Genomic DNA, 27,273 nt, shown 5'->3' on the forward strand with positions numbered 1-27,273 from the left:
CCTGTGTTGACGTTCCACCAGCAGCTGCCTATACACTATAGGCAGTGAGGTAGACCACTAGGCTTTATAACAGAGTTAGTGTTTGTTCAGTGTTCAAGACTGAATGGAGTTGAGTTGTTTGACTTGCGTACATCAATAGGTCTCAATGTGTCTGTCCAACTGTCTGTCTCTCTCTGTCCTTTATTGAATCAATCCGAACTGTGAGAAGTGTTCAGCTTCACTCTTTCCCCCGAAACGGGAATGAACGCTTGATATGTGAGAAGACTTTCCATCACCGTGCCCCCAGAAATCTCCAAATCTCGTCTACGCTTTTACACCGCGCTATCTTTCTGAACACCTGGCAGAGTGATTTGCTCTCTTCGCCTGCCTGTGAATCTCTGCTGTTTTCTGAATCTCTTGCATGTTGAACTGAAGATCAGCAGAGACCACAAACCACAGCTGAGATTGAAAAAATACTCGAGTTTCAGTCCTGGATGTGGATCTGGTTTTTATGATGCCTTTCGAACATTCTGTGAGGGGGAAAAAGATACCTTTATTCACAAAGGATGAATTAAATTAATAGAAAATAACACTACTTCTAATTCCAAATAAGTGATTGTTTATCAAATCTCAAGTTCTCTACTTGCAAACCTTCTTAGCTATTCAGGTGAAGTTTCATCTAATGCTTTTCCCTTTCTGTTTCCAATTGGTTTGATTTGTACGATATTTCTCACAGACCTTACCTTACAATCAAACTGTGCTCACAACAGCTTAACACCTCAAAGATTTATCTATCTGTAATACTCACCCTAAACATTTACAGTCCATTTTTGCCCATTCTACCCTTTTCTTCTTATTTGCCAGTGTCAGATGTAGCTTTTTGTTTGAAACTCTGCCTAAAAGGCTTATATCCCTGAGTCTTCTCTTTGCTGTTGCAGATGCAGCTTCTGTTTACTTGTAATGCCAGCTGAGTACCAGTGAAGAGATTGTGATTTACTTGTAGACTTTTTATTGTGCATCTGAGCCCCATCTCTCTGTCCTCTCCAATTTCCTCTTTTTGTTTTAAGAGAGTATTGCATTAAAATGACTTCAATATCTCTCAAAAGAACAATGAACTTTTTTTTTTTTTGAGAAATGTGTTTGTGCGACTTTATAACTTAACTTAAAGGAATACTGTACTGTTCACCTAAAAATGAAAAATTGCTGTAATTTTACTCAGCCTCAGGCCATCCAAGATGTAGAAGAGTTTCTTTCTTCATCAGAACAGATTTTAAGAAATTTAGCAGTACATCACTTGCCCGCCAATGGATCCTCTGCAGTGAATGGGTGCCGTCAGAGTTAAAACAGCTGATACACTGTAAAAAAAAAACAATTTGTTGAGTCAACTTAAGTGACAACTTAGATATTTGAGTTGATTCAACTTAAAATTTTAAGACAGCTGGGTAACAAATCCAGCTTTTAAGTTTAACAAACCAAATTTGTTTTGTTTAGTTAACTCATATATCTAAGTTGTCACTTAGTACAATTTAATATTTCAAGTTGACTAAACTTATTTGAGTTAACTGAACTTAAAATTTTAAGGCAGAAGGGTAACAAATTATTTTAAGTTAACTCAACAAATTGTGCTTTTTGCTTTTTACAGTGTAAAAACAACACAATACTCCACAAGTAATCCACACAAGTCCAGTCCATAGTTTACACTGTGTGAAGCGAAAGGTTGCGTGTTTGTAAGAAACAAATCCATCATTTTAATCTCATTTTTTGTGAATTTTTGTCATGTTTTTATCTGTTTGGACTCTCATTCTGACGGCACCCATTCACTACAGAGGGTCCATTGGTGAGCAAATGATGTAATGCTAAATTTTTCCAAATCTATTCAGATGAAAAAACAAACTCATCTACATCTTACATGGCCTGAGGGTGAGTACAGTTTTTGAATATTTAAATTTTTTGGGAGAACTATTCCTTTAATCTTAACTGTTAGTAATAAATGCTGTCAAAAATTGTTTCTGATTCCGATTGTATTTCCAGTGGTGAAAAGTTTCAGTTTCTTTAAAAACATAAAAATGTCCTCCTGATAAACTTTTGAACAACAGTGTATAGAAGTGTTATTTGCTGTCAGTGGAAGGCTGTATTTGGACAGCTTTGGAGTGAAGTACTACAAGGATTTGTTGCAGGCCCCTGTTGCTTTCTCCCTGTCCATACCTCGAGGACATTCTGAGTTCGACACTGGTTCTAAAGTGCTTTTGTGCTTTTTTCTGCAGTTTATGACAACACAATGAACTATGCAGTTCTTTTTAGGAGTACAAAGCACATGCGCACATGCTAATATGTTAATGGAAGGCCCCGGGCAGTATAGTGTGTCTGTGCAAAACTGGCGTGGAGCTTCCGTCGTATTGTGTGTGTGTCACCACATGCATGCATGAGAAGAGGCTAGCTAAAGCATCTCTGAGTCATAACTCTAGCCGATGGGATATGCAGCTTAAAATTAAGAACACAATCACATCTCTATATCATCGGCGCTTGAGGCATAAGGCATAAAATAAGCCCTCAAACGTCATCCGCTTTTGCCTTAGGGTATCTTATGAAGAGTCTTGTGTGATTGTACAAAGAGTCAGAGCGTGACAAGAGACTATTTTCTGATAATTTTCAGACTGCACAGAAAGTGAAACAATGTAAAAATAAAAAGAGAAACCCAAAAAGCACAAAATCAAAACATGTGTACATTTAAATGATCTAATATTTGATCTTTCTTATTGGAGTGTAATTTTAAAACAATTTAGATATAAAATTAGGAATTAGGGCTGTCAAATGATTAATCGCGATTAATTGCATACAAATCGAGTACTGTGTGTAATTGTTATGTATATATAAATACAAACACATTCATGTATATATTTAAGAAATATTTACAAGTATTTGTATTTATTATAATTTTTATTTAATTTATATTATATATATAAATAAACATGTTTTGTACATAAATAACATATTTCTCTTAAATATATACATTAATTTGTGTGTATTTATATATACGTAATAAATACACACAGTACACACACATTTATTAGGCAAACTCAAACCTTTACTTTGTATGTGATTAATCACGATTAATCATTTGACAGCCCTATTAGGAATGATTTGTAAATTATCTGGACCCTGGGTTGCAAAAATTACATCGTTCAGGTTTTATTGATGAGGATATAATTTTTATGTTTCTTAGGCATTAAAGGATTAGTTCACTTCCAGAATAAAAATTTATTCTGATAATTTACTCACCCCACATCATCCGAGATGTGCATGTCTTTCTTTCTTCAGCCAAAAAAAAAATTAAGGTTTTTGAGGAAAACATTTGTGGATTTTTCTCAATGTAGTGGACTTCAATGGAAGCCAATAGGTTGAAGGTCCAAACTGCAGTTTTAATGCAGCTTTAAAGGACTCCACATGATCGCAGCCAAGGAATAAGGTTCTTATCTAGTGAAACGATTGGTCATTTTCTAACAAAAATAAAAATGTATATATTTTTTAACCACAAATGCTCATCTTGCACTAGTTCGACTTCTCGCATTGCATAGTCACATTGAAAAGCTCACGCACAGTTAGTTCTTTGTCTGCGTACTTTGGGTTTAAAAAAGGTAGAATAGTTTTTTTTTTTTTTTTTTTTTTATGAATAGAATTTTTTTGCATGTTTGCTTTGTAAACGCTGGGTCGTTACTTTTGCCTACGTCACACTTGACCTTTCCAACATGACTACGTAATATGTGAGGTTGAGCTACTGCATTTAAGTTGCTTTAGTGGTAGTTTGAGAAGCTTCTGTGTTTCCCCGTCCTTGACAGACACCAGCCACCAAGTAGCCTCTTAGTGAACGACGATTTACCGTTTCCATTAAAAACGTATGTTCTTCATCTTCTTTTTGAATGAGGCAGCAAAATCATTCCCCTGACTGACAGCTGTAAAGCTGACGTATCATTAGTCAGAACAGCTGCCTGGTCTGATCCAGGCATCGGTCCCCAAACACTTTTGTTCAGCATAATCTCACCGCTGTTTGATTAAGCTGTCGGAGGCGCGCAGAGGTTGCTTGCGCTTTAAGACGAAGCTGGGAGACAAATGTTAAGATGGAGAAACATCTGTTGGTTGTGGTCGAGGGCTGCGAGGAGAGTCTTTGCTGACGGTGATGCGTAAATTCCCAGCTGCTTGCACGACTCGCTTTTGCCACCTGTGCAGTTTTAATGCATAATTTACTGCTAAAGTGTCTGTCCCCTTCTGAATTACGGGTCCAATTTGTATGCTTCTTAAGTTGCTTTTGAAAATGAGCCATGTTCAGGCCCTCTGGCTCAGAATGGGCGGCCCACCTTGCTAAGTGTTGGGATGCATTAGCAAATCTCTCTAAAATGCTCTCATTCGCTGTCTGCAACCTATGCATATTAAACAAGGGAAGCTTGTTTACTTGAATCATTGTGATTTCATATTGGACTCATTTGATTTAAAATTTGAGCTATTAACTATTCATCACAAAGAATTTAGATGGCTTCAAATTAAAAGAATAAGACTAGTTCTGATGTCAGTCAAAACAAGGCAACTATTCTTTTAGGCATGTATGAGTGTTCAGTGCTTGCATTCGGAATTCTGAAACCTATCAGATCTAGAATCGCAGAATCCAGTCATAAAAATGGAATTCACTGTATAACACGGAATGTCACGGAATTTGCCAAGTTTTGGATGAATAAATCAAAAGTAGGTCAGTACGCTTACATCAAAACATATGTCTGTGAATATTAAGACACCAAAAAAATATTTAAATATGAATCCTGTATGAATCTTAACAGCAGTTTTGTTTACTACACGCATACTGAAGTGCGCCTCAGTATATGAGCACATGAACACATACTGTAAATATAATCTGTAGAACTGCTCTGAGAGTCACTTCATGAGCATTTTACCACTTCTTGTGAGAAAAACTGTCATCATATATACAAACAGAAACTCAAAGGTCTTCACAGCAACCCATCAAAATAAAAGTTTGATTTAACTTGAAGAAATTGTGACAGGAATATATTACTGAATGTAATGTTAGTTCTACTACTAATAATGATGTAAATATTAAAACAGTATTTTCAAATGAATATTTACCAGAAAAGTTATCTACCAAAATTATTTACCAAAAAATACACAATACACTATTTCTGAAAATAAGTAAATAAATAAAATAAATAATAATAATAATAATAAATTCAATGGCAACAATTATTTTTTTCATCAATTATTTAGAGATGCTTTTGATTATTACAATTCAATGAAACCATAAAATTGGAAAATGGAATGCAGAAAGCTAACAGAAAACAGTATTTAGTAAAATTTAAAATAAAATGTATTTAATAGTGCCTTAAAAATTTAATTTTTCTAAAACTTTTATAAATTGCTGTTAAATTGTGTTAAGTAGTTTAATGATTTCTATCAATTAGACATGCTTTTTGACTAATAAAATTTAATTTAACTTCTTACTGAATCATTGCCTTACTTGATTTAAAGGTCTTCACAGCAACCGTCAAAAAAGCTGAAATTGTGACAGAAATATTTCTGAATGTAATGTTAGTACTACTAATAATAATGATATAAATGTAATTAAAAAATTATTTTCAAATAAGTATTTACCAGAAAAATTATTTACCAAAAAATACACAACACAGTATTTCTGAAAAATAAAATAAAATAAATAATTAAAAAATAAATTCGTTTTTTAATCAATTATTTAGAGATGCTTTTGATTATTATAATTTAATGAAACCATTAAAATGGAAAATGAAATACAGAATACTAATAGAAAACAGTATCTGGTTAAAAAATAAATAAATTAATAAATAAAATAAAATAAATAAATAAATAAATAAAATAAAATGTTTTTCACAGAGCCTTAAAATGTAATTTTTCTTAAACTTTTAATAAATTGCTGTTAAATAGTTTAATGATTTAAATTAATTAGACTTGCTTTTTAACTAATAAAATTTAATTTAACTATTAAAACAGAGTCTAAAAAAATTAAAACAGAAAAAAATTAATTTGGAAGAAAAAAAATCTAACAGTATTTGGGGAAAAAAACAGTTTAGCAACTTACTTATTGAATCATTGGCTCGCTTGATTCATTTAAAATATATATATTTTTTTAAATTATTATTTATTACATACCATTAAGGTAGGGCTGTAATGGTTGTGGCCAAAAAAATCCACGAAAACAATATGTCATGATACATAAAATAATGCTTTCAGTCAAATTCATCTTTTTTCTTTATTTGTTTTTTGTTTTTTGTTTTTTTTTTTTTTTTTTTTTCTCTCATTCTCTCTAGTGAATCACACTATTGCATAAAAAAAAGGAAAAATTCTACTTAATAGCAATCAGATAGTGAAAAATAACTAAGAAACAAAAGATCATCAAGGCATAAGTAATTTTACTTTTCTATTTTTTGCATTCTCTGTCTATCTTAAAATAAATACAAATAAGTGTCTCACTCAAGGCTGCACCAATAGGCGGACATGGTATTTAAAAACTGGACAGATGGCCACCCTACACCCTACTCAGTCGTCCAACTCAGTTTCTTCCATTCTGAAAACATGTTTATATTTACACTTAGAAACTCAAATTATACTAATGCGCTCAGTAATTTTACATTGTCATGGGCCACAGTAGCAATGATGTGCTTGCTGACCTTTAGTTAGTGCTTGGAAGTATGTACTGTACTATGCTGACCTTAGAGCAAACAGTGGTAAAGTGCCTCACTCAAGGGCACACTGATGTCGAGAACCCTTGATGATATCAGCTCACTACGGCTGGTTATTGAATCAATGACCCCCTGAGTACTGACCCACTTCTAGAGCTGAAGCCGTGGAGCATTGCAGTGTGTTCTGTCAAGAACAAAAAGAGCTGTGTAAGATCAAATGAACACCAAGGTGAACAGCGGTTACTGCACATTCTGGGTTCAACGGATTACGTTTTGATTGGACAGACTGAGCTATTCAGACACGCGAGTCATTTGACAGTTTCAGGACAAAAGTAGAAACTCTCATGATCAGCTGTGCAAATTTGTCGTGACACTTAAACTATTATCTCAGTATAAGTTTGGGTTTAATAAAAGACACGTCCTAGTGATCAGGGAAGAACTGGTACTCAAAAACAGCGATTTTTTTTTTTATTTTATTTTGTTTTGGAATGATTTTTTAAAATGTTTTTGAATGAAGCCTCTTACGTTTTTTTCTATGTACGTTTTTTTCTTTTACAAAATGACATTATATAGTTACACCAGTAGGTGGCGATAAATGATCTTCTAAGAGATTCGTTCAGAATCTCTGATTCATTCAGGGAGGAGTCAAATGACTCTTTATGGGTAAGTCATGTAATTCCCTGAATCGGTTCGTTTAAATCACTGAATCATTTAGGAGTGAACTCGTGTTACTTAGATACGCGGATAATTCTGCTGTGACTTTTATTGGACCTACTTTTACTGGCAAACCCAAAATAGACAGGTTAACTGGAAATATTGTCTCTGAAATGTAAGAAATGTAACGTGCTGCTGTTCCACTTTCTAATATGAGTGCGGCTGTCATTTGGCCTTAAATTTTATTTTATTTTATTTTATTTTGGAATGATTTTTTTAAATGTTTTTAAATGAAACCTCTTATGCTTACCATGGCTGCATTCATTTAAAAAAAAAAAAAGTGAATTGTGAATATTTTAAATATTATTTTCAATATATTTTAAAGTATTGTGAATTATTTCTACGATTTAAAATAGCTGTTTTCAATTGTAATATATTTTATAATTTATTCCTGTGATGCAAATCTGAATTTTCAGCAGCCATTACTTTTCAGTTTTCAGTGTCACATGATCCCTCAGAAATCATTGTAATCTATAAACATTATAAATGTGTTGTACATATATGTACATGTGTTTTTTTCTTGACAAAATGACATTATATAGAGATTCGTTCAGAATCGCTGATTCATTACTTTTTTTATGGCAGATAGGGTGAATAGTATGTGCATTGGGACGCAGGGGTATTATAATTCCCTGAATCGGTTCGTTCAAAACACTGAGTCATTTAGGAATGAACTTGTGTTACTTATAGATGCGGATAATTCTGTTGTGGCTTTTATTGGATCTACTTTCATTGGCAAACCCAAAATAGACAGGTTAACTGGAAATATTGTCTCTGAAATGTACGTTTCTCATTATTACCTTCTTGTTTATTGAACTTTTGGGTAAAATCAATATCAGACGGGGGAAACATGCTGCTGTTCCATTTTCTAATATGAGTGCGGCTGTCATTTGGCCTTAGATTTTCATTCTATTTTGTAGTGTTTTAAAAAGGGAGAAAGGAACAGGCTAATTGTTATCGTGCAACCCATTTTCTTTAAAAAATATTGCTACTTCGATTACAGTTTTTGTATGTCTTATGAAAATGAAATCGAACATCTGTACAACATCTGCATTTTTAAAGGATGAAGGAGACGGTAAACAGTGATATTTGTATTTGATTCACAGGAGAATTCTATCCTTCACTGACATCCTTGTGTCAGTGTGTTTATCTGTGTAATAAGAACTCTGACATAGATACAGATGTGCATGGCTATCTTGCTGTCCATGCTGTAGAGATGTCAGAATATCATACAGGTGGAGATTGACAGTCACAAACACAATTACCATAAATATAACAGCTGTGTCAGTCCAGTCTGCATTTGTCTTTGTTTTGACACACAATCCAGCTGACGGCATTCACAGCCTGGCCTTAGTAAACACAACAAGTCAATAACTGCTTTGTCTCACTGACATCTCTCATCTTTACTGATACTGTATTCTTGCCCATGAATTTCATCAGATATTACAGAATGTTCTGAACATTCCGAAGTGTATGTTAAAGGAATATAGATATATTTTACAAAAATCTTCAAATTACACCCACTGTTGTTGTTTTGGGGCATCGTAGACTATGATTACACAATGGGTCGGCCAGCCGAGAAGAACAGAACAGAATGTTTACAAAAGCAGACAGTTATTCTTAAATTTTCTCTCTAAGGACCTGAAGCCTCCAAGGCTCTGAAAGCCCTAAATATTTACTTTTGATTTTAACTCATGCAAGTAAACATTCTGCAGTACAAGCCAAATATAGACACTCTGGCTCAAAGATTAGTAGACTGTTTTGCAAATGCAAGCCCTCATCGCTGCTGAGGAACAACACGACAACTTGGTTTCTCGTATGTCTTTATATAAGTTTTGTCCATGTTATGATTTCACGTAATAAGTCTATTTGCACTGTCTTTGAAGGTTGTACATTATGTTTTCATCATAAGGGCATGTAACACCACTCTGTTTCTTTAGGGAAGTTTGGAAGGTCTGTAATAAGAAATTTGATTGCTCAAATGTGTTTTCTCTAGTATTTTGTGAACCTGGACCATTAAACCAGTCCTAAGTAGCACGGGTATATTCGTAGCAATAGCCAAAAATACACTGTATGGGTCAAAATTATCGATTTTTCTTTTATTCCAAAAATCATTAGCATATTAAGTAAAGATCATGTTCCATGAAGATATTTTGTAAATTTCCTACCATAAATATGTCAAAACTTAATTTTTGATTAGTAATATGCATTCCTAAGAACTTCATTTGGACAATTGATTTTCTCAATATTTTGATTTTTTTTTTGCACCCTCATATTCCAGATTTTCAAATAGTTGTATCTCAGCCAAATATTGTCCTGTCCTAACAAACCATGCATCAATGGAAAGCTTATTTCTATTGATTTCAGTTTCAAAAAACTGACCCTTATGCCTGGTTCTGTGGTCCTGGGTCACAAATTATAAATAGTTTTGCTGAATTTTACCAGCTTTTATTATGACAGTACTGTAATAAAATTGACATGAAAACATGAATTGTTTTCATATACTGTATGTTGAGCTGTTTTTTATTGTAGTTAATTCAGTCCATGAATTACAGTATTTATTGGCCTTATTATTGGCCTTGTTTATTAGATTTATTAAATCAATGGTGTGAATCAATGGTGTGATTTATATATACATTTTATTATTTTATTATTATTATTATTATTATCATCATCATTATTTTACAGACAAGATATTCATAAAGAATTATTTTTTCACATATAATATACTATTTAGTGACAGGTTCTGACTGTGACAACTGTTTTCTGTTTTAATATATTGTAAACTGTAATTTATTTCTGTGATGCAAAGCTGAATTTTCTACAGCCATTACTCCAGTGTTCGGTATTACACGAGCCTTCAGAAATCATTCTAATATGCTGATTTGCTGCTAAGTAAACACTTCTTATTATTGTGACGTTTGAAAACAGTTGTGATGCTTAATATTTTTTGTAGAAATCATGATGTGTGTGTTTTTTTTTTTTTGTTTGTTTGTTTTTTCAGTATTTATTGATGAATAGAAAGTTCAGAAGAACAGTATAAATGTGACCCTGGTCCACAAAACCAGTCATAAGTAGCACAGGTGTATTTGTAGCAATAGCCAATAATACATTGTGTGGGACAAATTTATTGATTTTTCTTTTATGCCAAAAATCATTAGGATATTAAGTAAAGATCATGTTCAATAAATATATTTTGTAGATTTCCTACTGTAAATATATCAAAACTTAATTTTTGGTTAGTAATATGCATTGCTAAGAACTTCATTTGGACAACTTTAAAGGCGATTTTCTCGATATTTTGATTTTTTTGCACCCTCAGATTCCAGATTTTCAAATAGTTGTATCTTGACCAAATATTGTATGTCCTAACAAACTATACATTGCTGGAAAGCTTATTTATTCAGCTGGAAAGCTTATTTATCCCAATTTCAGAAAATTGATCCTTATGACTGGTTTTGTGGACCAGGGTCAACAAATGTTGTTACTCAATTTAATGCGTCCTTGCTAAATAATAGTATTAATTACTTAATAATAATAAAAACAAACAAACAAACAAACAAAAAAAACTAATCCTAAACTTTTGAACAGCAGTGTATATTTTATCTTGAGCAATAACAATGGAAATGCCAAGACTTTAAACTATGTGCATATACAGTGCAGACATTTGGTTGAAAACAAACCTACCCTGAGAAATATTCACTGGGGTAAAAAGTTTCCACAAAATCCATTTAAATGTTTGTTTGAAAAGTTGCATTGTTTGTGTGCAGGAAAGTTTTAGATGTTTCAAACATCAGAGACGCTCACAGTGATGTTGATGTAATTGCAGAGAGCCTAGATGTATTGCTGCTTTGGACCCGCACGTCTTCGCAGGGGTGTGTTAATAGCCAAAGGCTGGCCTCGTTCAGCTCTCGGGCATGTTTTGTTTGTTCAGCGTGGACATTCTGAATTCAATTTAGAGGAAACTATAAAAGAGAAAGTTGTGTTTGGAGTCATGGGGTACAATGTGTCAAATTCCTGAAATGAGAGTGAGGGAGAAAAAGCGATTAGCTTCCTTCATCTTCATTCTCCACCAATAGGAAGAGAGAAACTCGATGACCTAGTCACCCGTGTAATGAGGTCCTTTAGCCAAATTAATAGCCCTCTGTGAAAGGGTGTTTGTGCATGCGCCGTGATTCATTGTTCATCAGAGATGCTAAACACACATAGGTGGATAAAAAGAGTGTCTTGTTATCTCTCAGACATCTATTACAGACGCATCTTAACATCTCAAACAGATTTTATAATCCACTTTACACAAGTGTAGATCCCGCTTGGCAAGCAGATGCTTGTGAACAACCATGCATCGTGACTATAAGACGCACTGTTAAATATCAGATGCTTAGCATTGACAGGCATCATGCAATGTGACAGTAGTAATAGTAGTAGTAGTAGTAGTAGTAATAGTATTTTTACAGAACACTCGGTTAGCTCGATTTTGTTATGAATACCCCATACATTAAAGATGTGGATATTGCACACATGCTTTCACTGTCTCTTTACAAATATTGATCTGTTGTAATCTCTAGTTGACTACTGTCACACCCCTGATAACTGGGAGATGATGTTGAGTAGTTGAGTAGAATAATGTATTTTACTGATTGGTTGATACTCTAATAAAACCAATTCATTTTTCCATTTGTAAGGGTTGCTAACATTTATGTGCAACAAACAATTTAATGGGAGGTCATTTAAAATCTGAGCTGAATCTGTCAATTTGCTTCTGTGAGAATATTGAAGTATTTCATATGCCTGGAGTGCTAATCTATAGAATAGTAAAATGTCAACAAACTGGGCTTTCCTCATTGACATTTCAACACTGGCTTTGTTAAACATGGTGCCCAGGAGGAGAGTTAAACAGCTGAGTTTTACCATTTTCGAATCCATTCAGCTGATCTCCGGGTCTGGAGGTAGCACTTTTAGCATAGCTTAGCATAGATCATTGAATCTGATTAGGCCAATAGCATCTCACTCAAAACTGACCATATTTAATGAAGATATTTTTCCTATTTAAAACTTGACTTTTCTGTAGTTACATCGTGGACCAAGACTGACGGAAAATGAAAAGTTGTGATTTTCTAGACTGATATGACTAGGAACTATACTCTCATTCTGGCGTAATAATCAAGGAACTTTGCTGCCGTACCATGGGTGCAGCAGGCACAATGATATTACACAGCACCTGAAAGTGACCGGCACTAAGTTTGTGCAGATGCAGAGTTGCAGCTGGCGGAGTCTGGAGGTAGCACTTTTAGCATAGCTTAGCATAGATCATTGACTCCGATTAGACCGATAGCATCTCGCTCAAAAATGACCATATTTAATAAAGATATTTTTCCTATTTAAAACTTAACTTTTCTGTAGTTACATCGTGGACCAAGACTGACGGAAAATGAAAAGTTGTGATTTTCTAGGCTGATATGACTAGGAACTATACTCTCATTCCGGCGTAATAATCAAGGAACTTTGCTGCCGTACCATGGGTGCAGCAGGCGCAATGATATTACGCAGCACATGAAAGTGACCGGCACTAAGTTTGTGCAGATGCAGAGTTGCAGCCAGCAGAATTGATCTATGTTAAGCTATGATAAAATTGCCACGGCAAGACCCGGAGATCGGCTGAATGGATTTGAAAATGGTAAAACTCAACTGTTTAACTCTGGGGGAGTTGGAAAATGAGTCTATTTTCAAAAAAAAGTGGAGTGTTCCTTTAAGGAGTAGTACACTTCCTGAACAAAAATTTACAGATAATGTGCTCACCCCCTTGTCATCCAAGATGTTCATGTCTTTCTTTCTTCAGTCGTAAAGAAATTATGTTTTTTGAGGAAAACATTTCAGCATTTTTCTACATATAGTGGACTTCTGTGGTGCTCCGAGTTTGAACTTCCAAAATGCTTAAATGTGGCTTCAAACGATCCCAAATGCGGTTGTAAATGATCCCAGTCGAAGAAGAAGGGTCTTATCTAGTGAAACGATTGGTTATTTTCATAAAAAATAATACAATTTATATACTTTTTAATGTCAAACGCTCATCTCGTCTTGCTTGAACTCTGTTTTTTCCGGTTCATGACAGTTAGGGTATGTCGAAAAACTCCCATTTCATGTTCTCCCTCAACTTCAAAATCATCCAATATTGCTGTTTTACCTTTTTTGTTAAGGGTGTTTGATCTTTTTTGCATGTTCACTTTGCAAAGACTGGGTAGATACTTCTGCAGTGACGTAGAATGATTTTTAAATGATTTTTGAAGTTGAGGGAGAAAATACGATTGGAGTTTTTTGACATACCCTAACTGTCTTGAACCAGAATACACAGAGTTCAGGCAGAGCAAGACGAGTGTTTGAGATTAAAAAGTATTTAAATTTTTTTTTTTTTTATGAAAATAACTGATCGTTTCGCTAGATTACACCCTTCCTCGGCTGGGATCATTTACAACCGCATTTGGAATGCATTTAAACTGCATTTTGAAAGTTCAAACTCAGGGCACCATATCAGTCCATTATATGGAGAAAAATCCTGAAATGCTTTCCTCAAAAAACATAATTTCTTTACGACTAAAGAAAGAAAGACACAAACATCTTGAATGACAAGGGGGTGAGTACATTATCTGTAAGTTTTTGTTCTGGAAGTGGACTTCTCCTTTAACAAGGTTTGGTTATCTAAATTCAAATGAAGCTGCTATATTAAGGATTACCTCAGATGGTGAAGCGTTCACTATCCTTTGCTGAGCTACTTTCTTCATTCACTGTAATGAAACATCTGAAATCTTTATATGAAACTTGCAAGATATGAACTGAGTAAAAAGGTCAGTTGTGAGATTTCACCTCCATGTAAACTTGAAACTGTGAGATAAAAAGTCACAATTTTCTTTCTTTATTTATTATTCCATTGCAGAAACGGCTTCCGCAGAGAGAAGTAACACTTGTGATGGATCACTAAACAGGTCATTTTAAGGTGAGAAATTAAGTTCTAAGAACAAGCTAAGCACTAACACTACAGACGGGGGGCTAAATGCCATGGGCAGTCCGTATGACATTCATTAGTACACAGTGGCCATTACTGTTCAAAGTTCAGTGAAATGTCACTCGATTTGCTTTTGAGGAGGGATGAGATGAGTTACTGAAGAACAAACACGGCCGCTCACCTGTTCGTCTGCACACATGCTTTTCCTTCCTCTGTTGACAAGGCTGTCAATTCCTTTTGAACTCCTGGGGCCATAAAATTGACTTTCAATCTTGTTTTGTCTTAATATGATAATTAATTAATTTGCATTCATTTCAAACTAATCAAGCTTGTGTGCCTGCAAGCATAACAATCCTATAAAAAGTCGCAGTGTCAGGAGCATAACCGCAGGCAGAGGAGGAGCAGATGCTGCTGCGGCTGTATTGCTTTTGATGCCTCTGTGTGTATGTGTGTGTGCGCTGCAATTCTTACCTCCTCATTTAATAACCAGATTTATCCATGGTTTATCTAACATTCTGTCTATGGTTCTGTATATCTTTGGCTCAAAGTATCCACCTATCTATCCTTCCAACCAATCCATGCTTCTGTTGTTCTATCTATGGTTTTATGTAGTTCTGTCATTCTATCTATTTTTGTATCTGTGGTTCTGCCTTTCTATTTTTTGGTTCTATCTGTTGTTCTGTTATTCTATCTTTCTGTCATTCTGTCTAGCATTCTATCTACCAGTGGTTCTATCGACTGTACGTACGGTTCTATCAATGATTCTCTCTATAGTTCCATCTGTGGTTCTGTCTGTGGCTCTTAAGTATTGTTCCTGTTCTATCTATGGTTTATTCTATGGGTCCATCTATCATTCTAACTATTGTAGGGGAGAGTGGGGTGAGTTGAGCCCGTTTTTACTTATGGTGTGTTTAAAGTGAGCACATAACAGTAAGGGGTCCAACTTAAATATATGTACATAAATTTCAGGATGTGGTGCATCCTCAAGAATAATCACTGTGGATCTAAAAGAAACTGCTTTCAAAATATGGCTTTCCAAAACATAAAAGTTTTCTCATGGTCCAGCTTGACCCCAGAGAAGGGTAAGTTGAGCCACGTGGATTTAAACTGTGCCATTGATTATGCTGAATTAAAACCGAACAGTTTCACCTCATACTATATCAAAGGAAGAGAAATTCAATAAAAGTGATTCTTAAAATTAATGTCTGATCCTCAAGATTGCTCAAGATGCTGGGTTAGGCTCCAGTTACCCCTCAACCCTAATAAGGACCAAGAGGTTTGGATAACGGAATGGATGAATGGATGACCGCTTAAAAGTTTTATTAAAAGATACAGTTCACAACTTATATTATTATTGAAAAATTAAACAAAATAAACAGAACAAAATAAAGTTCAAACTGAATAAATAAAAACTGCAACTGACCAACATCCCACTTACAAATGTTGAAGGGAAATACAATTTCATTAAAACTTCAGTGGCCAGTTTTCACAATGCATTTTATGATTTTCAGATAAGACCCTTCTTTCTCGGCTGGGATCATTTACAACCGATTTGGGATCGTTTGAAGCCTCATTTAAACTACATTTTGGAAGTTCAAACTTGGGGCACCATAGCAGTCCATTATATGGAGAAAAATCCTGAAATGTTTTCCTTAAAAAACTTAATTTCTTTACGACTGAAGAAAGAAAGACATGAACATCTTGGATGACAAGGGGGTGAGTACATTGTAAATTTTTGTTCTGGAAGTGGAGTTCTCCTTTAACTTGTATTGTTCTGGTGTTCCATTTATGGTTCTTTCTATAGTTCCATCGATGATGGTTTGTATGTATGGTTCTAGCATTCTATATGGTTCTATATGGTATATATTTAGTTTTTTTATCTACAGTTCTGTTCCATTAGCATTATGTTGTATCTATAGTTCTTTTTCTTGTTCTATCCATCTGTATCATCTGTGGTTCTACCTGTCTGTCATTCCACTTGTCATTCTGTATGGTCAGGTTATCTAGCTATATCTATTCTGTCTATACTGAAGTCTGTCCAATGTTCAAGCTATCAAAATGTTATTCTGTCACTTTAACATTCTGTCTATGGTTTTATCTCTGGTTCTATCTAACTATCATTCCATCTCTCATAAATATTCCTATTTTAGCAAGTGTCATGGGATCAGACTTTTTTGCTGCTCTTTAATTAGTCAGATTTAATTACACAGAGTGTAATTTTTGGGTTGAGTGCGGTTGATATGATTTGGAAATGAATTCTTGGGGCACGGGAGTGCTGTGTATTTAATAGACTCCGTCCAAGGAGACAGAGCCGTAATCTCTTCGGCAGAAACTGTCACAGAAAAGGAAGGACAGTACAGCCCTCAGCTAAGACCTTAAATCCTGAGTGTGCCTGGATGATGTCTGCCTACACTCAGAGCCATCGGAACAGATACAAATCCAGCAGGAATTTGGGGCGGGAGTCTCTCTCTTTGTTTCTCTCATTGTCTTAGTCACGGTTTAGTTGAGATTTGCAAGTGTCATTTGCGTTCGCCTCTCACGGTTCGCTTTCTGTGGGCAGGTGGCAGCAGCGTCTAGCGCTGGCATATGCATTATTGTTCGGTAATGAATTAGGCACTTTGCACCAGCTACTCTATTTCCGCTGTCCCTCCAAACAGCTGCCTCTAAATGGCTTTGATCTACTAGCTTGCCCCCTAGTTTACTAAACCTAAACAAGGTGCTGCTGGAATGCTGCCTGTTTGAAACTATCATTGACTTTCTTTTTGTATCTCTTTGTCTCTTTCTCAGTTTCTTCCTACTGATTCTCCCTCTTTCACAGTCACACACACACACACACACACACACACACACACACACTAAAGTAAGGGCAAGAAAAATCAGCTCTCTCGTCTCATTTGTGCTGTATTGCTGTTTTGGATTTCAGGCAAAGTCTGTCTTGAAGGCTTGACAGCTCTTTGTTTTGAGTGCTTAGTATGCAGGAGTTATCCTGACACTGTGAAGCACAGTTCTGGGAGACGCAAACCAGCACCACAACCACATGACTGTGTAGTTTCATCTTTTCAAAGTGCTGCAGGGGAAGGGGAGGTGTAGGATACAATTGCAGGTGTATCCAGATGTCAGCTGCATAGTTTTCAGTCAATATGATGATATTCGTTCAGGTGTAATTTAAAAAAAAAAAACGAATCAAAATAACATGAAAAGCTTCTCATGAGAGTAAACAGGCAAACAGCTCTCATTTTTTCGTCCAGCATCCTCTCATCCCAGGTACTGTATCTTCTGAGCTGACTAGGATTTCATGTTTGAGGATTTCTCGGCACACCGCTGTTCCAATTCTAGGATGGCGTGATGCGAAGAAGTCAGTCTTGGTGTCCTCCGCGGGGGTCCATAAATGATTAAGCCTCTTCTCTTCCCTGGGGTTTGCACAAAGACTAGCAGAGGTTCAACACAAACCGCACACAAACATGACCTGAGCTATTTGAAGCAATTGCACCTGGGTAGCTGATGTATAATGTGTCTGTGGACTTTTTTATTTTTATTTTTTATTTCATATTTTTTTTAAGACTAACTCTCATATGAATATACTCTGTACAGGAAGGTAAATGGGAATAAGTGGGGTAAGCTGTGCCATTTTTGTGTTATATTATATTATATTATATTACATTTTATTATGTAGACTTTGAAACAATTTTCAGAAAATTTCACTAATTCTATATATATATATATATATATATATATATATATACATGTATATGTAAGGGTTAACTCTCATATAAAGCTACACTTTATACAGAAAGGTAAATAAAACAGAGTGGGGTAAGCTGCGCCACTTTTGTTATCTAGGCAAGGAGAATTATATTATATTATTTTATATCATATTATATTATATTATATTATGTTACACAGCTAAAAATAGACTTTGAAACTATTTTCGCTCATTAATTGACAGTAAATTACACTGATAATTGTATTTTTTATTTTAGTTTTTAGGTTAACTCTCATATGAATATACTCTGTACAGAAAGGTAAATAGAAATAAGTGGGGTAAGCTGTGCCACTTTTGTGTTTTAGACAAGGAGAAACATTATATTATATCATATTATTATATCATATTACACAGCTAAAAATAGACTTTGAAACAATGTTCATTTAGAAATTGACAGTAAATTTCACTAATAATTATTCTATTTTTTATTTATTTATTTATTTTAGGTTTACTCTCATATGAATTATACTATACAGAAAGGTAAATAGAAAAGAGTGGGTGGAGTAAACTGCCACTTTTGTGTTCTAGGCAGGGAGAAATTTATATATATTATATTATATTATATTATATTATATTACACAGCTAAAAATAGACTTTGAAACAATTTTTACTCAGAAATTGACAGTAACACAGTTGGTTTACCATTTGGGGAAAATGCTGTCTATTATATTTCTATTACAATAATTGTCATGGTTATATACATTGACAATTCTACAACAAATATGTTTTTTTAAGCATTAATTTGGTTTTGACACTTAAAATGCAAAAAATATTGCATATTTATTGCATATACTGCATTATATATATATATATATATATATATGTGTGTGTGTGTGTGTGTGTGTGTGTGTGTGTGAAAGACAAGAACAATATACTTATTTATTTATTAATTCATTTATTTATACAAATTCCAAAGTGACTTACAGTTTAGAAATACAACAAGCAATTCATTATAAAGAGGCAAATAAACACAGGAAATGTGTAACTGATTGCTCAGTTTTGCATCGTTTTTATTCAACTAGCTCATTATGAGGGTCGTTAAATGGTCATTTTTAATATGTGTTCATAAAACCATCATGCATAATAAAAGTATTAGCTTAACGCTGTTTAATATAATTTTAGATCAAGTATACCATGGCAAACCATATGCCAACATTCACACTCTAACCACCCGCCTACAGGTTTATCTGCATTGTTAAATGTAATGTGCTTTAACATGATTACAATGTGCGAATTTTTGTCTTCTACCTGCACTCTGGGTTCACATGGAGCCAGCCTTGAGACTGTGGGTCTAAACTTCATAAATTAAGGTCGAGTATTCAGACTGTGCAATGATATATTGTGTTATAATGCAGCACTTTAGATCTACATTTGTCTTTCTCTCATCTCACTCTATTCTAAGAGGAAATTGCCACACAACCCTGAATGCTCCCTAGAGGAGAATGACTGGCTTCCGAATATAGATTGATGGCAGAAATAAAAAAGAGAAGGTTATTGGTCTAAGGATAATAGAAGTATAGATGCTTCAAAATGTGTCAGGTGCACAGATGTGTCTTTTTAAAAAAAAAAAGAGCACTTGTTGAAAATATATAGCATACAGAAAACTCTGTGGATGTATTGCGGGTGTGCATTATTCTTTCTGTAAATATGTATGTCATGTTACAGGCTATAGGGAAGGTTGGTAAAGAAGTAAACTGGAATACAGATGCAACTATTGCTTGCACAAGTACATTAAATGCCTTCAGGATGTTTGGCTGTAGCCTTAAAAACCTATACAAAAAAGTTCACTATACTTTTTTGCCCTCCAAAAGTTTGTGCGCCCTAAGTTTTAAAGTGGAGTTTTATACAATATCAGCACAAATCTATGTGTTTTCAAAGTGTAAGTGAATTAACGTAATGTGCAAATTTAATCAAAGATCAATCATTTTAATGTCTTTCAGATGTGATTGCCTGATTATTAGATTATTGGACAGTTAGTGTCAATGCTGTCTTTCTTTTTTTCTTATTATTAATAATAATAAAACAGCAAAACAATAATAATAATTATAATAAATTTATTTATGATTAAACAGTATTACTATATGTGACCCTGGACCACAAAACCAGTGTTAAGTAGCGCTTTTTTTTATTTTGTATGGGTCAAAATTATCTATTTTTCTTTTATGCCAAAAATCATTAGGATATTAAGTAAAAATCATGTTCCAAGATATTTAGTCAATTTTCTGCCTTAAATATTTTAAAACTTAATTTTTGATTAGTAATATGCATTGCTAAGAACTTAATTTGGACAACTTTAAAGGTGATTTTCTCAATATTTAGATTTTTTTGGCACCAGATTCCAGATTTTCAAATAGTTGTATCTCGGCCAAATATTGTCCTATCCTAGCAAACCATACAGTACATCAATGGAAAGCTTATTTATTCAGCTTTCAGATGACCTATAAATCTCAATTTTACAAAAAATTTACCCTTATGACTGGTTTTGTGGTCCAGGGTCACATATTATATATTGTTCTGTTGAGTACAACACTGTTTATTTCACATATATCAGAGTATTTCCTTGCTGAAAAACTGTTTTTGCTGGTCTTAGATGGTTTATGATGGTCTCCAGTGCCCAAAGACAACCTTAGACCAGCTAAGACCAGCAAACTGTGCATCTTTGTTTGATTTAAGAGGTTTTTCAACGGGATTGTATATGTTCTGAAATGATATATTTTGTAAGATATGTTGTATGGCGATATTGTCCAGGTTTGTTTCCAAGCTTTTGTAGGGCATTACTAATGACACATAATTGTGAAAATCGCAAAAGAAAAAATTATTATATAAATTGCACAACTCTTCCTAGTGACAAGCAAAATACCATTAGCGGTCATGGAGCTGTTGATACAGACATCTACAAAACAGTACATTTAGAAAAGCAAAATTATTATTGTTATTATTTTAAATACATTTGAATGTTTCATGAATGGAAGAAATGTTTTGAAGTTCTGAATTTAAAAAAAAGATGTCTGCAGATTCACACTCCATGGTCCTTAGCAGCAAGTCATATTGCATTGTGCAGCTCTGCTCATACATTTTTTTCATACATTTTTCATGCATTTGCCCTAACAACACTTTTTTAATAAGTTCTTCCTTGTCTTTTCTTGTTTGAGACTGTATTTTCACTCCACGCTTCTCTCATATGTCTGCAAACGCACATTCCGGGTTTTAAGCTGGGTCATTTTCATACATTTCCAACATGTTGTTGTGCCTACTTACACATGTTTGGTGCACCAGTCCACTGGTGTTGGGGGCAATTTAGGATGACAGGCGGCGAATGGAGACCGAAGCCTTTGCCTCGAAATCTGGTCGGGAATAGGACACAGATGCCTGGTTCCATTTTAAATTTTAATGTGCACAAAGGGTCTTCATCAGAGCGAAAGTCCTACTGGCCCCATATGGTTCATATCTCCACTGCTCAAGCAGAAGGGGGATTTGTATAAGGACTTATAAATATAGAAAGGTCTCCTTCACACTTTCTCTTTGAAGCCGGGCCGGTGTTTAGGAAAAGAAAGGCAAAACAGATTTCGCTTTATGAATGTTTAATGAGCCAACGGCTTCGCTGGGAGCTGTAGTTGTAGAATGCACAATAAGGAGCGTTGCATGAAACCCCAACGTGCTCCGAAGGGCGAGACCAGCTTAGACACACACTGCCGTCCCAGTCACAAGACTTCCTCTCGCGACCCTTCCCTCCGTCCCTACTTCCGCTACCAAAGTGCAAGAGCAGCGCTGCCCTTCAGAGTGGATCAGCTGCTAAAACGTAAAGCAGATTGAGAGTAAAATGCATGTGTGAGAGAGAGAGAGAGTCAGGCGACTCATTTATTCCAGAGACAGAGGCTGAAGGACCCAGGGCATATCAGAATGTGCAGAGCCGCCACTTTTAATTTGGAAATATAAACAACTGTCTCGGCTAGCGCTTTACCTTCGACCCTCATTTAGCGTAACCTAGAACCTGCCATAGGTGCTGATAATAACAGACAGCACTGCTATCCTGGCTGTCTCTAGGAAATAAAGATGTCATTGTTTGCTCAACCTAGTTTTGTTTAACATTTTCTGCTATATTGTGATATTTTGATTGTATTTTGATGCAAATGACTAATTACCTGTCAAAAAATGTAAACGGTAAACGATAGGGTTACCTTAGCTTGAGTTACTTTTGGATAAATAGACTAAATAATAATTTTAAGGTAAAAAAGATATGCTTGTCCTGCACTAGCTCGAACTCATAGTCAAATTGGAAAGATCACACGTGATGTAGGTGAAAGTTCCGACTCAGTGTTTACAAAGCGAATGAGCAAAGAAAGTCAAACGCCCTTTACAAAAAAAGTAAAACACCAATGTTGAATGTTTTTGACGTTGGAGGAGAAAATAGCATGATGTTTTTCACCCTATCCTACCTTTTTGAACCGGAGTACACAGATGAAGAACTAACCACACTTGACCTGTCCAGTGTGATTATGTAATGCGTGGTTGTGGATGCACATTGCAAAACTAGTGCAAGATGAGCATTTGTGGTTAAAAAGTATATACATTTTAAATTTTTTTAGAAAATGACCGATTGTTTTGCTAGATGAGAATGTTATTCCTCAGCTGGGATCATGTAGAGCACTTTGAAGCTGCACTGAAACTGCAGTTTGGACCTTCAACCTGTTGACTCCCATTGCAATCCACTATATGGAGAAAAATCCTGGAATGTTTTCCTCAAAAACTAGGGCTGGGCGATATAGGCTAAAAAAATTATCACGATAATTTTTTTTTTTTTCAAATCAGTCGATATTGATAATTATCACGATAAATGTCAAATTTGTCTTTTTTTTTTTCAGTTTAAAGGTAGATTTTGCTCCAATGTGACAGTTGTAAAAACCAGACTGTTAATTGTGGTTTTAAACTATTCTTTATGGTCAGGACATGACAAACACTTCACGTTTTTGAATTCTTTACACTTTTTTCAGTAATTTGTCTTTAACAAAGCAATTTAAAAAATAACTAATAATAAGAAATTCTTAGTCCTACATGTTCTAATGAGTGATATTGTTTCAAATCAAGAAACAGGTTTGTTTTGCCTCATAATATTAATGATAATTTAAAACATTTTTCACTCTTAGAAATACACATTTGATAGTAGCTTGAGTTGGGATGTAGATGTAGATTTATATTCATTATCAAAATGAGTGATATCTGTAAAAATTATAGCAACCTCATTTTATATGGTGAAATTTAATTATTCTGACTGTTTTAAGTTTATTTTTTAATTTACCATTTGTCTTCCATAGTAGCATACATTTAGATCATTATAATCACACTTAAAACCACAAATATAGCACCCCAGTAGCAGTACCATGGTAAAAATGTAATATGGTTTCTCTGTATTTGTATGAAAACCGGTAGTCTAAATACATTTAGTATAAATGCAATAAAAATATACTGTAATTATATTCCATTACTCATCTTCAATACATTTAATACACGTCTACATTAAGAATATAATAAAATTTGACACAAATACCCACATTTCTGACACAATACCATGGTGTAGTTAGCGCTACTACAGTAAATCTATGGTAAATGATGGCGATTTGTAGATTAAAAAGCCTTCTGACTGTATCGTTGCCAGAATACACAGAGTTCAACGAGAGCAAGACAAGACGAGCATTTGAGATTAAAAAGTATTTGAATTGTATTTTTTTTTTTTTTTTAATGAAAATAACCAATCATTTTGCTAGATAAGACCCTTCTTCCTCGGCTGGGATTGTTTGTATCGCTTGAAGCCGCATTTTGGAAGTTCAAAATCGGGGCACCATAGCAGTCCATTATATAGAGAAAAATGCTGAAATGTTTAACTCAAAAAACATTATTTCTTTACGGCTGAAGAAAAAGAGACATGAACATCTTGGATGACAAGGAGGTGAGTACATTCTGTAAATTTTTGTTCTGGAAGTGGACTTCTCCTTTCATAGTGAGAATTGTGCCCTATACTAAAGTGTTACAGATTATTTCTTTCTAAATAGAGCAATTCATGATAAATTCCTGCATTTTTTAATCTTGCAATAAATATTGCAGAAACTAAAATATTGCAACGTCAGTTTTTACAATATCGTTCAGCCATATTCCACCCATTTAAAACTTTTTTTTTTCATTAAGTTTACAACTTTAGTAAAAGTTATGAGCACATATTTGATTTAAATATATACTGCATTTGCAATAACAACAGATTAGAATCCTGCTTCTAATTCTCACGTTTACAGAATTTTTATAATGTCATTGTGTCCTGTCATTGTATAACATCATTCCAAGCCTGGTTAACACCTTAATTGGGAACAGACACCCCCAAGTATAACAGTGCTGCTTTGCATCTCTAATGACTTCAGTTCCTCCAGGTATGGTGACCTAGATGATGCTATTACATAAAAGCTAGATCTCTCACTGAACCACTAATGCATCTAAACAGGTTGCGTACACTTCTTAGCTTCATGTTCGAACATAATGTGACACCAAAAACACGTCATCCCACTCAAAGCATCGGACGTTGCATATACATTTAAATGTGCGTCCATATGCACGCTATGATAAATCAGGATGGCATTTTGAAGGATGAGGTCAGACGGACTTGTTTAACTAAGTGCGTGTGGTGTAATATTACTCAGTGGCCATTACGGATCATAAGCGATTACCTCGTTCATCCTCAGTTTATGGGTTGATCGGAATCGACTGGGCGTGTGAATGCAATGAAATGGTAGCATGTTGTTTTTGCTCTCTCGCATGATGAGTACATTCATGCATCATATGTGTGGGTGCTATGACCAACATCATGGTATGAGTCATTTTATATCACCGTAGCAATATCCCAGTATAGTTTATTGTACATTTTCTATTCTCTTTGTTAATTTGTGACCGACAAATGGAAATTTTAAGCTGATATTCACTGATAATCTCTTACTTTAGTTTACTTTTGCAACCAAAGGTTCCATTTTCAGGTTTGTAATCAAAAACCAGTCTTATTATATAAATGTCCTCTTACATAATAACAAATTTGATTACTGCCAATTGTAATTCCCAGTGGACTGCAGCTTTAAGAGTCTTGTCTATGTGCCGGGCAAATGAGAAATGCTAACCAGTGCTTTGAAATAAGTCCGTGAACTTGTGCTCTCAGATGAAGGCGAACTTGGTTTGCACTTGACAGTTTGTTGGCTTTTGCACGTTCCAATGCTGCTTGAAAGTATTACTCTGATTCGTGATCTGAAAGTTTGGCCTCCTGGCTCACTGGCTAGAGAGCCCATCTTTCATTCCAACTGTTGTGAGATCAAATCTCACTGTGTTAGCATCCTGTAGGTGTGGATTTTCGCTTGCCAGGACAACACCAACTCAAACTCCTCCACAGAAAAGAAGCAGCAAACTAATATATGGTAAACAAACACTTCAAATGAACTTTATTTCCATAATCTTGAGGTTTTTGTAAGTGAATTTTTTGGCAACGTCAGTGGATTTTGAGACTGCGCAGTGGCAAATGACCCCACAAAATGATGCCTCGGGTTTATTTGTTTTTTTTTTTTTCTTTTAATTTCTTTGCATGACGGGGTGCCTGTTCATTTGATTCCCACATATGGCAAATTGTTTTTTTTTTACAGCATTTCCTCTGATGCTCAGTGGAACAGAGATTAGGGTACACCACATGCATCGATGAAAGTGCCGTTCAGTTCTCCTATACAGCAGTGCATTACCATCTGCTTATTATAGCATGCCTTGCACAGTATTATGCATATAATCAATAGATTGTATATATTAAAACATTTGGCATATATATATATATATAGAGAGAGAGAGAGAGAGAATATATACATGCATACATACACGTGTGTGGGTAAATCTAATATTATAATTTTATAATTAAATTAATATCCTGTTGTGTGCATTTTTCATTATTTTATGTCTTGACATTTTTTAAAATATTAAAATAATCTGTTTATTTCAAGGATTGTATAGAAAAAAATGGTAAATATGTAAAATAATTTGATAATTTAAATTACATTTTTTTCTCTTCATTCTTTTATGTCTTAACATTAAAAAAATAATAATAATAAAATGATCTGTTTATTTCCAGGTTTAAATAGAAAAATGTCAGATTTTGTCAATATGCAAATAATTTTTGTAGTCTTAATTAATATCCTATAATTTTTGAATTTTATAACCTAAATTAAAATCCTTATGTGTGCATTTTTTCTGTTCATTCTTCATACTTTTATGTCTTAACATTTAAAAAAAAAAAATGAAATAATCAGTTTATTTCCAGGTTTAAATAGAAATGTTTTAGATTTTGTAAATAATTTTATAGTTTAAATTAATATTCTTATGTGTGCATTTTTTCCCTCAATTATTTATTCTTTTATGTCTTAACATTTTTAAAAATACTAAAATGATCTGTTTATTTCCAGGTTTAAATAGAAAAATGTCAGATTTTGTAAATATGCTAATTATTTTATAATTTAAATAAATATCCTCACGTTTGCATTTTTCCATTCATTCTTTATTCTTTTATGTCTTAACATTTTTTAATATTAAAATTATCTGTTTATTTCCAAGTCTAAAGAGAGAGGTGTCAGATTTTGTAAATATGCAAATAATTTTACAACTGAATCAAAATTAATATCCACCCACCCACCAAAATTAATATCCTATAATTTTATAACCTAATTTGACGTCTTAACATTTTTTAAATATTAAAATGATCTGTTTTTCTCAGATTTTGTAAATATGCAAATTATTTTATAATAGAAAATTAATATCCTATAATTTTAGAATCTAAATCAATATGCTCATGCGTTCTTCATTATTTTATGTCTTAACCTTTTTTTTTTAATATTTAAATGATCTGTTTATTTCCAGGTTTAAATAGAAAAATGTCAGATTTTGTACATATGCAAATGTTTTTTAATCTAAATTAATATTCTCATGTATGTCTGAAACCCCCAGTAAAAATGCATTTATTTTCTTACAGAACATTTTTCTTTAATGTCATAACATTTCTTTTTATATATATTGAAATATATATGTTCTTTCAATTTGCAGGT

The sequence above is a fragment of the Labeo rohita genome, chromosome 18 (genome assembly GCF_022985175.1).
Source record: "Labeo rohita strain BAU-BD-2019 chromosome 18, IGBB_LRoh.1.0, whole genome shotgun sequence".
Lineage (NCBI taxonomy): Eukaryota > Metazoa > Chordata > Actinopteri > Cypriniformes > Cyprinidae > Labeo > Labeo rohita.